Raw genomic sequence first — 15,042 nt, 5'->3', positions numbered from 1 at the left:
GAGCCAGCAGTGTGCTCTTGCAGCTCGGAAAGCAAATGGTATCTTGAGCTTAATCAGGAGAGGCGTGGCCAGCAGAGACAGGGAGGTGATTGTCCCTCTTTACTCTGCCCTTGTGAGGCCTCATACTGGGGGTCTGGGGCCCCCAGTACAAGAAAGACAGCTGATGGAGATGGTCCAGAAAAGAGCCACTAAGATGATCAGGGGGCTGGAGCACCTCCCCTGAAAAGACAGGCTGAGGGAGCTGGGCTTGTTCAGCATGGAAAAAAGAAGGCTTCAGGGTGACCTCATTGCAGCCTTTTGGTACTTAAAGGGAGCCTTCAAAGAGGAGGGGAGTCAGCTCTTTGAAATGGTATGTAATAGCAGGACAAAGGGAAATGATTTTAAGTTAAGGAGGGAAGTTGAAGGCTGGATGTCAGGGGGAAATTCTTTCCCAAGAGAGCGGTGAGGTGCTGGCACAGGCTGTGGAGAGGTTGTGGATGCCCCGTCCCTGGAGGTGTTCAAGGCCACGCTAGATAGGGCACTGAGCAGACTGGACTAGTAGTAAACGTGGAGGTTGGTGGCCCTGCCTGTGGCAGGGGGGTTGGAGATTCATGATCCTTGAGGTCCTTTCCAACCCAGGCCATTCTGTGATTCTTTGTTCTCTAGATAAATGTTTAAATTTATTAATTGTTTAAAATTGCTTAAAGAAATCAAGCTTGGCTTAAAGCACATGTGGAGGAAATTAGATCAATGGCATTTATTGATCCCTATCTTTTCTCCTTTATCAAACATATGTAATTGTAATTTTAGGCATAATCATTTCAGCAAGGGCTGTTCAGTGTTTATATGGAACAGCTGGAACCTGCTGTATGCACCAAGTGTTACAAATCAGCATGTCTCAGTTTCCTTGAAAATAAAATCTAGCCATGGAATTGGTTCTCATTTATACCAGAGCAGCTTTCTGCTTACATGCCTGATCCAAGCAGAGCATGTATGTTTAATGCTGCACATCTCCTGGAGGTAAAAACTGGCTGGAATGAGTGTAAACACTTTCACTGTTGATACTCAAAATTAGCTCTGGCTTTGTCATCTTCAAAGGAAGAGCAGCCAAACTCAGTTTTAGATATTCCAGTCCTGTTTATCACCGAACAATGTACTGAAGGATCAGCAACGAAGAATGTTGGTCCTTCAGCATTATTAGTTGTGTGCATACGCTAAATATTTTGCTGCCTCAGCAACCTTAGGATATCAGGACACACAGATTTGGGAGCATTTTATCTACCACAAATAATAGCTATGTAATAAAAAATTAGATACAGGGAAAACCATTGCAGCTAATACCAAAGGGATAAATAAGGCATCACTTAGTAAATAAAAGAAGCACCAAGACATTCTAACTAATTTTCTCCCACATTCTATTCCTGACTACAGTCTGCACTTCAGAGCTAGATGACCGTAGATCCATCTGCAGAAACAGCCATTTAAACTACAAAAATCTTAACAGGAATAGGCTCTACAAGTTTATGTTTTTAAAACTATGCTTCCTATCCACCAAATGAATATAGCCCCCATTGCTGCATTGGTTGTACACCTATTAGTAGATAGATTTCAATGGGAAAATGTGAACAAACATAGAAATCAGATTGTTCTGAGCCAAGGGATACTAAAAGGAAGCCAGTATCTTTGGCTTTTTAACAGACATTTGCATTGAATCAGTCAATCAGCTGAATGTCTGCACAGTTGTAAGTACTTCAAGAGTTAATTACATTGCTTCTTTCCTTTTTTTTTTTTTTTCCCTTCATTTATTTTTCCCCTCTTCTAAGTAATTTGTAGTATCTTTAAAAAAATTAGGAAAGTGGAAGAAAGTCACAAGTAATAAGAGACTAAAATCCTGCGGTGTCGGCTTATGGAGCCACAGATATTCCACCCTTGCCATACAGCTCGTGAGCACCATAGGAAACGCAACAACACATAATGACAAAGAACTTCCCTCTCTCCATAAGCAGTTATGTGCTGAAGACACAAAGACCAAAACTCATCTTTGATACCAGACCTACAGTAGTCCAAGCCTTTTATCCACGTTTCCTCAAAAGCAAGCTATGCCCTTCAAGTAGTCCTAAAAACCTTGCTTTACTCGTTCAAGCCTCAACAGCTCCACACAAAGCAATGCTTTGGCTTCTCATCATCAGGAAACTGTATTTCCCTTCCCTTCTATCGCCTGGTTATAAGAGAAATAAAGGCCAACTCAACAACACACCACCCTGCGGTCACAAAAAAACATAATTAGCCTTTTTCGAGATAGAGGGCCTGAATTAGCAGTACTCTTCTCTGACTTGGCCAAGATTCCTCTACTGAAGAGCCCCCACAGCACTGAGGGAAGCTCACCCAGCAGCAATACCACTGGGGGGTGGTGAAAGCCACTCCAGGGAATGAAAGCAACACTTTGTGAACTTATCAGGAGTCTTACACGTGATATCAGAAATAAGAGTTTATGAAAGGCAAGGTCTATATCAAAAGGATCTGAGAAAATCACCATGAGACACACATGAAGTCATATGCCATTTTTGCAAACTTGGAGCACCATGGAAGACAGAGAATAAAAATGACCTTGTTCGTCTATAAAACAGAAAATATCCTCCTTACAATTCAGCAGTCTCTTACCTTTCCAGGAAAAGTTTTCCTTTCATCAGATTCTGGTACACATCCCACAAACCAAACCAAGAACTTTCCCCTGAGCCAGTCTTCCTCTTTTCCAGCCTATCAGGGCCATGTGCTCATTCCCACCAGCTGGTCACAGTCTCCTGCTAAGGCACTCAATTGAAAAGCAATCTTCCCTTTTAAACCTGGGCAGAAGCCAGCCTTTTGTTTAAGGGGTTTCTTCTGTAATAGAAGGTCATGTAGATTTAACAAACCTGCTTCCCTGGAACAGGAAAACCCTATCACCTTGTAATTCATGTCTTCATATTAAAACACTGGGCAGCAGAGACATTAAGCAAGCTGCAGAGACAATCTGAAGCCTGTATCTCAGTGAAGTTTTATACAAGGTTTCAGGGTCTTTCCAGAGGATGCATAAGTAGTTTGCTGGCAGCCTCACAAAACCCTCAGAGTGAAGTCATTACTCTCCATTTGCCATTTTCCACAGATGTGAAGTGGAATGACATCAGGATCTGCCCCAAGCTATCCTTCACCCTCTGGGATTGGCCAACAACATGGATGGACTCCTTGGGGTGCTCTGCCCTGAGCAGGAAATGGGATTGGCCAGGTCAGGCCATCAGGATAGATGCTTCGCCTGCAAAGGCTGCTCCTGTAGGCACTCAGCTTTGCAGATGAAGATGAATGAACAACAGTTCCAGGAATGCTCCACATAAGAAAGGCTGTCCTGTTAAATAAACGATGCTTGAGAACAAACATCTTAAGAAAGAAGTGCATGGCTACTGCCTGTCTTTTTAAAGCAAGATAAGCTTTGTGTTGTTACTTTACAAACACTATTGGCAAGAGAAAGACCTCAAAAAAACTAACACGAAAAGCATTAGAAATGCCGATGATCTGGGGCAAGCCCCTTTGTTCTCTACATGTTACTGCAAAGCCTAACCATGGATTTAGATTATGTGGCTGTTCTCATCATACTTTGTTCTTGAAGGAAAGGAGAATGTTTTTTACTACTGTTTTAAGGTAGGTAACTGAAATGGTTACTCTCTCACCTGTGCACGCTTCTAGCAACAGTTCTTCCTCACTGACTTTGTGCTGTTATCAGGATACCAGGAGCTCCAGGTTCCCTGCCATTAATGACATTTGCAGTTGAGGCATTCGGCAGTGCCTTGCTCTGCTTTGGGTGTCAGTGATGTCAGCAGCTGATGCTAGCAAAGCAGAGCTGTGACCTATGATCTCAAGGGCTGAAAATGTAGTTTAGCTCATCCATAAGAAATTAAGAACCAGCTTTGCCAATATTTCTACAGTCCTTTTACTGAAGCCTAAAGAAACTTCTGCTAACCAAGGATCAAATTGATTTAACCAGGCTTACCTTGCAGCCTGCTGTAGGTCTTGACATAAAAACCACCCTCCATCCCCTAAGACTCCAGCCAGTGAAACTTTAAAAGCGGACACTGCTTCTTGGGGGATATGCACGATGAATATTAAACAGACCCCTGAAGCACTTCATACCTTTTGTCCAGAGTCAGTGCTTTTTTCCCAGTTATGTGCACTGTTTTTTTCTGCTGCTAATGTCATCCTTAATTCCAAATGTTCAGAGGAGGAGCATGCAGGCAGATGGCAAAACCATACCTGGAATCATGCTCTCTGAGAGTGCATAGGGACACCAGGCACCCACCTGCCCCTCAATTCCCTTAATGCCTCTGAAAATCTGCCCTAAGCCCATTAATATACAGCCAGTGAACCTGAGCTAGACATGATATCCCAGAGCAGAAATTTAAATTTCACGCTATTCTTTATCAGAAGAAAATCAACTTCAGTCAGAGGAAAAATACAACAGATCTGAAGATTCTTTGACAAACAAAAATAACACATGCTTATGACAGTACTGTGCTGAGACACCCATTTTAATCTGTTCCTGTTAAGTACAACATGCAGAGAATGAAAAAGGCAATCTCCAGCAATCCAGAAATCAAATTATTTACCATGTGTGTTATACATTGCACTATATAAATGCATAGCTTTATGTGTTTTTAAGTCCTAAGTGCTCAATGTAAGTCCTGCTGGGCTTATGCAGCAATGCAAATTTAACCTCCTGGTAAAAACTTTCTATCCAGACTTTAATTTCCTAGTGACGAAGAAAGCTGCAATGACACTGATACCTTCTGCACATTCCAGCTGCATTTACACACCACTGTCATGGTGAGAGCATTTGGGGACCCCAGCACACTGCTGAAAGTCAATCCCACACCTTCTCCATAGAATCATAGAATGGCTTAAATTGTATAGGACCTCAAATATCATCCAATTCCAACCCCCCTGCCTGCTAGATCAGGCTGCCCAAGGCCCCATCCAATCTGGCCTTGATTGCCTTTAGGATGGGGCATTCACAGCCTCTCCCAGCAATCTCTTCCAGCGCCTCATCACTCACTTGGTGAAAAACTTCCCCTCACGTCTAATCAGTTTAAAACTCCTTATTCTATTACTATCTATACATGTAAAAAGTTGATTTCCCTCCTGTTTATTATCTCCCTTTAAATATTGGAAGGCAATGAGGTCCCCCCTGAATCTTTTCTTCTTCTGACTGAACAAGCCCAGCTCCCTCAACCTTTATTCATAGGAGAGGTGCTCCAGTCCTCTGACCATACCCATGTCCCTCCTCTGGATCCCCTCCACAAGCTCTACTGGAGCTCAAAAATACAGTCTCTTGTTGTGGCCATACCTAAGCCTTAGAGGAGAGCTAGCAGGCTGTCCTGCATTAGCAGGAAGGGATGCTGGTGGCTATGCCAAGCATGCAGAGAAAGAGCAGATGGTATCTGCCCTGTTTGGGGCTCCTGTTCAGCTGCTGCTTGAAAGGCCTGCTGTCTGGGGGTACAGTTGGATGCTCAGCTGTTGTGTTGTGCAGAGGTCAGAGGGCATGTAGTTCCTCGACCTACAGATTATATATTTACACTCCAGAAAACCACACTATGTTACAATAACCCAGCTTACTTTATACAAACTCTAGTACTCACACAGATCATGGTACAAGCTCACATGCTCTGCTTCTTAAGGGGGCAGGAAGGCCCAGGACTCTCCACAGACATATCAGTGCTTATGGGCAGATTTACAAACATTCTTACAGCAGTTCTCTATGTTTGCGTTGTCAATAAGGCTCACTGCTCAATAACTTCAAGGTTTTGCTGCTGGTCACAGGTTGATTTCAGTAGAATTCAGTGCCCTGTCTAATAAGATAGAAGTCAATCCTACCTCCTGCCAACTTTTACCTCGCCTTTACAGTAGGAAATACTTTCTCCAAACAATACACTGAGGAGATTTTCTTTATTCATTGTCACTCTTTTCCTAAGAATCTGGTTTCCCACCCATCATGATCTGCGGACATGCTGCTAGTCACTGAGTGTTGATGCTGAAGTTTGTCTTAGCACAAATGAAGCATATTCAGGTCCCAGTGAACTTACATGTCAGATCTGCTTAGCTTAGCAATAAAATAATGGCTGTGATGGCTGCCAGCTCAGCAGCTTCACTTGGAGTACTGTAGGTATGCCATGGTCTCAGGCTCAGGCACCATCTGCACTGCAGCGCCTGCCACTGGTACTTAGTTATCAACTCCCTGGCCGCTTCATAAAACAGAAAAGAATCTGGCTTGATTTCTTACAACTGAATTTTAGTAGAAGTCCATGAAACCCAAATATTTTGTGATTTATCTGGATTTATATTTTCAGTTTTTGAATTGGTGATTTGCAGACAAATCTGAAGTACCAGAGATTCAGTTGCTGCATCAGCTGAGCAAAACAACACACACGCTGTTCTAAGGGCTAGGAAAAGTTGAGGTTTGGGTTAAGAACTCAAGCTTACAATCCCTTCACTACCCCACAGGCATCCAGTCTTCCTGCACTTCGTGGTCTTCAGCACTGGTCTTCAGGCAGACAGGACTCAGCCATTTACTTACTACCTGGACCTTCCACCTCTTTGCCTCTATGCATTTCCTTAGCACAATGTCCTTGTGTAGGCAAAGAGACACACTCTACCCAGGAGAAGCAAAAAAGAGAGAGTTGTTAGGCAAAAGGCTTCCTAAGCCCTAGCATTTGTGGAATGCAAACCTGTAAACAAGGGACTGGTTTCATCCTGCTCTCTAACTACTCCTCCACTGCAATCAGGCCCTTGCACTGTTCTCCTAGGAGACTCTGCTTCTTTCTCTCCAACATTCTGGCTTGCCTGGGCTGCACTGAGTGAAGAAAAATTGTCTTGGGCCACAAATAAAGCACATACTATGGTTAACGTATATAGATAACAACTAGTGGGATATGTAACCTTGCTTTTGTGAAACTAATGCATCAGTTTGGTTTGACGGCTATGACTCGTCAGAGATCTCTGATGAAATGTTACTCTTCCTGCTCTACTGTCCTTGACAATAACTGTTCACTGATGTATGTACAGCCAAAAAGAGATGAATTCCTGTATCAAAATGAAAAGCATGGCTGCATATTTTTTGCTGTGCACAGGGCACTCTGTGGTGACTTCATGGACATCAGGACATGTTTTCAGGTTCTCTGTCTCTTTTGCTTTGCGCAGTGGTTAAGCCTTTGTTTCAGAAAACACATTTCTTGCTTTGACCCTTCCAATACTCTGCCGTCCAAAGGAACCCTAATGTCAGTGTTAGAGGGGTTCCTGCAAAGCTCTGCAGGAGAGAAGCATGGCCCTGCTGTTCTCCCTTGGAGCCTGACTCCATGTTCACTGCTGGTTCCAGCACTGCCTTCAACAAACAGAGGGAGAAAGCCAGCAGCACAGACCCCTTACTGGGAACAGTGTTAGGCAGTTTGGCTGGCCATGCAAGTTGTGTTGTTGCTATTAGATATTAACTATCCTACTATCTGCTTTGATAGACTGTCACTGAACCTGCCCTCTGCTTCTCCTACCTGCTGAGGGCAGAGGAGGAGAGTTAAACTAAATATTCCGGTCTTTCCAGGAAATACACATTTGAAGTTGAGGGTCTTAAGGAGGTGCCGACCAGCTGCTTGTTTATTATTTCTCTGGAAATTTTTGTCATGTTTCCAATACAACAATTTCTGTTATAGGTTCACTACATTTCCCTATGAGCAGGGCACTGTTTTTCATTTGTACTCTCTGTTTCCTGGCCAAACCTTGCTTTACAGCCAGAGGAAGCTCACAAGAATGCAGCAGCGTGTTGGGCTGGAAAATAAACATTCTAGGGACATTGCAAGTATTTCCAAAACAAGCAATACACCCTCAGCAGGGTCAGAGACAAAGTTCAACTGAAGAAGAGCACAAACACATAACAGCCTGAGACAGCACAAACAAGATTCCCTGAAGCGCTCTGCACTGCAGGGCAGGGGAGCCCCTGCTTATAGTGTGGCAAAAGGTGATGGCCCATGTTAAGATGTACAGCCTGTCATGTTAATACTTCTGCCCACATACACCAGCTGCAGCAACTGCTAGTTAACCACTCTGCCTTTGCCTCAACGGTCAAATGTATTTAATTAGAAACAGATGATAATTGTGGCTGTGCTGTCAGCAGAGCACAATCAGATATGGAATCATAGAATTGCCCGGGTTGGAAAAGACCTTCAAGATCATCAAGTCCAACCACAAGCTAACCATACTACCCTAACTCTAACAACCCTCTGCTAAATCGTGTCCCTGAGCATATTTTAAAGACAAAACTCACACCACTGTCACCTGGAGTGTTTCTACCCATGTTGTTTAAGGACAAAATCCTTTCATGCCAAACTGCATTATCTCGAGTGCCCCACTACCAGTTACTCATCCAACACTTCGATATGGTGTGATACGCCAGACCTTAAAGAAGTGCTCACACACATCATGTTTACATAAGCCATGAAAACCAACACAGTTATCAGAGAGCACAAGGGCTAGTTAGGTTTATATGAGATATTTCCAGAAGCTGTGGATGCCCCATCCCTAGAGGCACTCAAGGCCAGGTTGGTTGGGACTGGGCAGCCTGAGCTGGTGTGTGGCAGTCCTGCCCACAGCAGGGGGTTGGATTGATCTTTAAAGTTCCTTCCAACACAAATCATTCTGTAATGCCACAGCTGTATGAATTGTAAGAAACCTTAACGGGTGCTGCAGTATCAACTTCTCTGCGAGCCTCCAGGAGCCGAGCCGGGCTCGCAGCGCTGCAAACAACGGCCGGGAGCCGCGCAGCGGCGCTGCCCGACCGCGGGAGCGGAGCCGGGGCTACGCCTGCGCTTCTTCTCGGCGATGGTGGGGGGGAGGGAGTGCATCTTTTTGTTCTTCTTTTGAAGCGATGTGAGTAAATTCGCTGTTATCTTTGAGTTAAAGGGTATTATAGGAAGGTCTGTTTCGGAGTCTTAGCAATTAAAAATTAGAAATAAAATCAGAAGTAGCAAATAAGGGTAAAAGCAAGGAATATCATTAGTCCTGATAGGTATGGTTTTCATAAATGAAAAATGAGTAACTCTGATGGTAACCTCAGGAAAGCAAGGGATCTCCTCTACTTGTATTTTCAAGTATCTGTCAGTGGTCTGACCATTGCTGAAGCCTTTTCAGGCAATTCCAGCACCCATAGCACCTAGATTAAGGTTTTGTTTCTGAATGTAAAGGAAACTGAAGGCAGCTGTTCACATTATTAGAAAGGACATGACCACTTATCTGAACCTCTACAGATACGCTCCAAAGATGTATATAGAGTTACATGCCTCTATATGATACTCATCGTAATGAGCACACAATTAGAAAATGTGAAAAATTTCAACAAAAAAAACAAACAACAAACCCCAAACTCACAATCAATCAACCAACCAAAAGACATATTATATAAGGTGAGTTAGGGGATTGGAAGTAAAAGCCTGAGATGCTGCTGCGTACCACTGGATTCCCATTCACCATTTCTTACAGTTTTCCTATACATTCATATATCCCCGTTAATGCTTAAGCACTGAAAACACTACCCCATAGCTGAGGACTACACTCAGACTCGGGCACTGCAAATAAGACCAAGTCCGAACTCAGAAAGAAAGTCGTAAGTCAATGTTTAAATATCAACACCATCCCTTGTAGACAACATGCGATGGAATGAAAAGCTCACATCTGCTTTAGATCAACAGGCATCTTTGGCAACATCTTGACATTCAAAATACTTCTAAGCCACAGCATAGTACGGTACAGATAAAAAGAATTTTATTGCACAGTAGTCAGAGCTTTGACTGGGCTCTTATTGAATGCAGCTCTACCAACATAGATCTTACCAAATTAGAGGTCAGAGGATAGTTTGTGTATAGTCTGTTTATATCACCGATTATAAAAAGGCAAAAAGGGCCACAATAAATTATATTCTATGCAGAAGCCTCTTAGGAGACATAAGATAGGCAGAAAAGTGTCTCTTTCCTTAGTTATGTTTCAGTCCCTCACACTGACGGCAGATTTTGAACCAAGGGATGGAAGAAAACTTGAAGAAAAGAAGAGATGATGTGCACAGCTCTACGCTTTTTTTGTTGTTGCTTTCCAGAGCTCCAGAAGGAGCAGGGGAAATGGGATATGAACTGGCTGCTCTGGTTTGTGCTGGCGATCAGGCAGGGACCAGGTGGCCGTTGTACGTATTAACCAAAAATATCACTTACAATAAACTTTATCCTTATTTTTCCCTTGAGTACCAGGGATGGGGAACAGAGCTGAGGCCTGTCTCTCAAATCAGCCAGACCAGTTCTACAGGGAAGTGGGAACACCAGCTTTTCTCCCAGACATATGAACCACCAAATGTCTCACAGTCCCCATTTGATTTTTAGGTACTATTACTTCCTCCCTCTCACTCTTTATCCCAACTGTGCAGTGCATGAGACTGATTTAGACTTGGGGTCTGGTAAGGCTTTAAACTAGAATAGAAGGCAGTTTCCTGTCAAAAGCCAAGCAATGATAAAAAACAGTATTACTTTTAAATTGAGTTTGGAACAATTACACAGGAATAATTGTTTTGCTGTAAAAAATAGACATAGTACTGCCTTACTCAGAAAAAGAACAAGCCAGCTTTTGCATATTTTTGGTTCTTCCTTTGCTATTTGGAAGTAGATGGCTATGTATCTTTAAACTCAACCAAATTATTGAGAGCTATTTATTAGTTTATCTTACATAAGAGTCTTGCCTACCTCGTGACCTTACATTTCAAGTTGGGAGCTTACCACAATTGGAAAGTGAAGTGCCTTGAAGCATACAGGAAACAGAAGTGTGCCATAGCACACAATTGTGTTAAAAAGAAAGATAAACATTTAAATCCAATGGCATCTAAGCAACTACACAGAATATTTTCAAAGGCCTTCATTCTTTCATGCCAAATGAATATACATCCTGTACTGCAGCAAGCATCAGTCAATAAATGACCTCCCAGATTACCTGTACAAAATTAGTGGGCCTTAAACTTGATATCTTTTGCTCTCTGATAAGTTTAGGTTTATTTCTTTTTGTTGCCTTGTTTTTACTACAGTAAGGAAGGATCATAGAAGTATGGACGTCATCTGCAAATTTGTACTTTCCCTATTATCCCAAAGACTTTCCTAAAAGCAGTCTCACATACAGATTGTCATACACCCCTAATACAGGCTGTCTTAACTGCAGAGATACAAAAATAGTTGACTACTCTTTCAGATTCCTTAGAGCTTTTGTGCAAGTTACACATTTCCACTGAAGCCCACATCCTTTTGATTAATTCTCATCTCTGTTACTACCAAACCACTTAAGAGAACAGAATCATAAAAAGGTTTGAGTTGGAAGTGACCTTAAGGAATATCTTGCTTCTCATGGCAGACCTCAACAAAGTATGGCTCCAACAGTGAAACTTCCTCGAGCCTCTCCATAATGAACATCTGTGCCTGTGATACTTGTGATCCTTTTTGCTGAAGACCTATACTTCTAAAGTGGTCTTTTTGCATTCCAGTAATATATACTGGCTCCATCAATTTGCTGGCAAACTTCCTATTTCTGATGTACTTGAAAAAAGTTTTTATTATCACGTCTTACACTCTTGCTCTTCAGAATCTTTTTTGGCTAGTTTTCTTATGACTTCAAATTAAAGTTGCCAGAAGCTTTATTATTATTTCTATGTTCTTCATTTGTATTTCCACTTATTGAACAGTGTCTTTTTATATCTAGTGACCTCCTTAGCTCGCTTCTAGCCATACAGGCTTCCCTTCTAATCCACAGCTCTTTTAGGATCGGATTCCAAATATTTTCTCTGAAAAAAAATACCTAAATTCTCTAAAGTTCAAAACTGAAAAGCTTGCCCACCTTCTAGTAGAAAAACTAAGGCTCAGAGTAAATTTCCCCATCTTATTTAGATTTCACCTAAAGTCATCATAGTTTTCCAGAATGTATTTAAAAAGCATCTGAAAAGATTACGGAGAACAACCTTCATGTGAGGACCCCAGAGGTAGAAACATTTAGGTATGAGGTTAAGTTCTTCAGTATGCAAAGAATCTACATGCAGGTCTGAAAGGTTTAATCAGGTCTGATGAATTGATACAAGTTCAAAGAATTAAACACGACCATGTGCCATGGCACTTAGGAAAAAAATACTGCAAAATTGATCATGCAAGAAGCTCTGAAGTGAATAATTCTCAAAGTATGTACGTGGAGCTGGCAAAGACCATGCCCTTAAAACAGTGGCTGAAAGGGAATGTGTGATTCAGTAAATCATTCAAGCATTAAGCTTTCATCTTTGGAGCCCTGGTTTATACCCGACCGAAGCGTTAATTATAAATGTCTGGGGTATGCCTTACTCACTTAATTAATCTCCACACTTACATGAATTGTGAATCCAGATCATAATCAAAAGCTCCTTTGGCACAGAAGACCTCAACTAACTGGAAGAGAAGGAAAGCCATTCTGGTTCCAAACACAGCGGAAAGAAAACACATACATAAAAGCGTATAATTAATTATGTATCAGAGATGTTGAAACATTAAGTTTTTTAGTCAGCAGTGACCTTCTAGACCTGAGTATCCTGATCTAAGGCAGGGATCCTCAAAATTGCTGGACAGTATAACTTCCAATTGAATAAGGTCTTGCAAGACTTCATGTGCATCTGTTCTGCAGAACTTTCTTAGTAGGCTACAGGAACACATACTGATTCGTATGGTGGTTAGGCCTGCGTTGCTATTGAATCCAGCCAGTTTAAAGTCCACGTGGATATCTATATGATTGTCCTGTGAGTGTAGTTAGACCTGATGGTGTCCTTCATGGTGCAGTGGTGTTAAATTTCTGATTCAAACAGTATTGTCCATTGAAGCCTTACCGCTGAGGTGGAGGCTGGGAGTAGTAAGAAAGATAATCTGAAGGTGAAAGAGATCAGATACGCAGGGAGAATGAGGCAGCAAAAGAGAAATAGATTTTGGAGAGAAAAATATGAAAAGCAGCAGACATGTCAAAGGCAATTACACTGATTTAAATGCTTAAAAACCTGAACTTTTCTCATAAAGTACTTTAAATGGAGAAACTCTAGCGAGGACATTTGTTTCACTGCACTACATGGAGCACTTACTAATTAAAAATAAGTAAATCAAGGCTTAGATTTCCATGCACATCCCTATCATGTTGCCTCGGTAACTCAATTTGTAAAGATTTTTGATGTCTCCTAGTGATGAGTTCAGATAGAATAAAGCATCAGTGGATTAAAAAAAAAAAAAAAAAAAGATAAAAAGCTTTTTGACTTACTGTTGTATTATTCTTCTCAACCAACTGCAACATGAACATTCTTCATATGATTAGTTTTGCACGTGAGTTAAAGATATAATTCTGTAATGGACTCTTCAAGTGATGAGTGTTTCTATGCATAATGTTCATGCAATCAGGATACTCCTGAAAAGACAGAGACGCACATACATTATTAACCACTATAACAATGTATAAATATTAGGTGATAGTAGTTATCTTGTTTTTTAAAGATTTTTCTGGTTTAGTTATTTTGCACAGTCAAGTTTAAGATTACATTTAACAGGCACTAAGGACTCTTTCTGTCACTCTTTTACTTCAGAAGATCATCCGTGTCTATCTTCTAGAGCATTATAACACAACACTATTCAGAAGTTAAGATACTGTAGATCACAAATTATTACATGGACTACTTGACACTTTTTCCTTTATAGGACTAAGAGTATTTCTGAGACAGTACAGTCTCTGTCTGCAGACTCATTGAATGTGGCCCTGCAACTCCTTGATAAATAGTCTTATTTAATATACTCACTCCAGCTTCACTTCTGCCCAACACTGACACCAAGAAAAGTGTAGTTAAATAACTGTGCTAAAAAAGAAAAAGCCCTACAGTCTTCAGAAATAATTATTTTATTTTTATTTTCTTTGAGTCTGCATTTCCACCTACTTTTTTCATGTACCATATGGCAGGCAGAGGGGTGCAAGGCACGGGCTTCTCTACCAGTGGCAGCTTAAATAAGAGCTGTCACTACGTAAATAGTTCAACAGTCATTTCAACTGCATTGCCTCCTGGTGGGTATAGACGTATGATCACCTAATTTCCATATAGGAAAGGATAAATTTTTATAATCATCTCATTCTTCACTACCGGGCTATGTAGATTCAATAAAAAAATACACTTCCTGCATTATTTCTTATCCTGGTCTTTTTTCCCTACAAATGAAATAAAACAAAAAATGTGGGGTGAAAGTTACAACTGCTTGCTCTACATTCCTGTTTTCTTACTTTCTGTTGTTGTTTTTCATAACAAGTCAACTATCCAATGATTATGTGAAATCCTCTCTGTTCTTTAAAATAAAAACACCAAACAAACCAACACTGTTTTTCTCTCTGGGACACTTTGTCCTAATTACTTTTCAGAAAGTTCTAAAAACTAAAAATAACACACCCAAGCCCAAACTGCACAAAGATCAGCCCCTTCCATATTTACATAGAAAGGAAGAAACCACTTTCAGACCCCTCATTGTGTCTGGCCAACCTCAAGGTCCCTGGACTGCAAGTAACAAATAGCACATAATTTGCTTGCTCTAAATGTTTACTCTTAAAGACTTCAAGAAGACCCAGAAAGCAAAAAGCACTGCTGCTGAATCTGTCACATTAATCTCTTCCTACCTTGTGACTGTTTGAAAGTGGGTAGGAAATGGTGTCAATTACCTTAGCCTAACACTGTAAGTGAATAAAATACAGTATTAATCAGGGGAGAAAAAAATTAAAAATAGCACTTTGGTTCCTTTAACAGCATTTAATCAGAGAAACCACTGATTGCATGAGCACAGCAGCTGATGTCCATTTGACATCCAGCTGTTGTCCCTCAAGATTTATACTTAAGCAATAAAGACAGCCTTGTTTTATCTATAATATTCCATGTGAATATGTAAATAGATGATCACTGCCAATATAGCACCTGTCAGGAACTACAAGTATTTAAGGTCTGGA

At 41.3% G+C, this 15,042-nt stretch overlaps 1 long non-coding RNA gene across 1 annotated transcript in view; it reads right to left on the bottom strand.

The window, feature by feature from the left end:
* Window positions 1–13,329: 13,329 nt before the first annotated feature.
* LOC146762559 (uncharacterized) overlaps window positions 13,330–15,042 on the bottom strand; it is a 40,445-nt gene continuing 38,732 nt past the window's right edge. The window contains exon 3 of the long non-coding RNA XR_014938319.1: window positions 13,330–13,473. This is a non-coding gene — a long non-coding RNA (uncharacterized LOC146762559). The remainder of the gene's footprint in view (window positions 13,474–15,042) is intronic.

The sequence above is a fragment of the Coturnix japonica genome, chromosome 1 (assembly GCF_054131305.1).
Source record: "Coturnix japonica strain WE chromosome 1, WE-NBRP24, whole genome shotgun sequence".
Lineage (NCBI taxonomy): Eukaryota > Metazoa > Chordata > Aves > Galliformes > Phasianidae > Coturnix > Coturnix japonica.
This window is presented reverse-complemented; position numbering and strand designations above follow the sequence as displayed.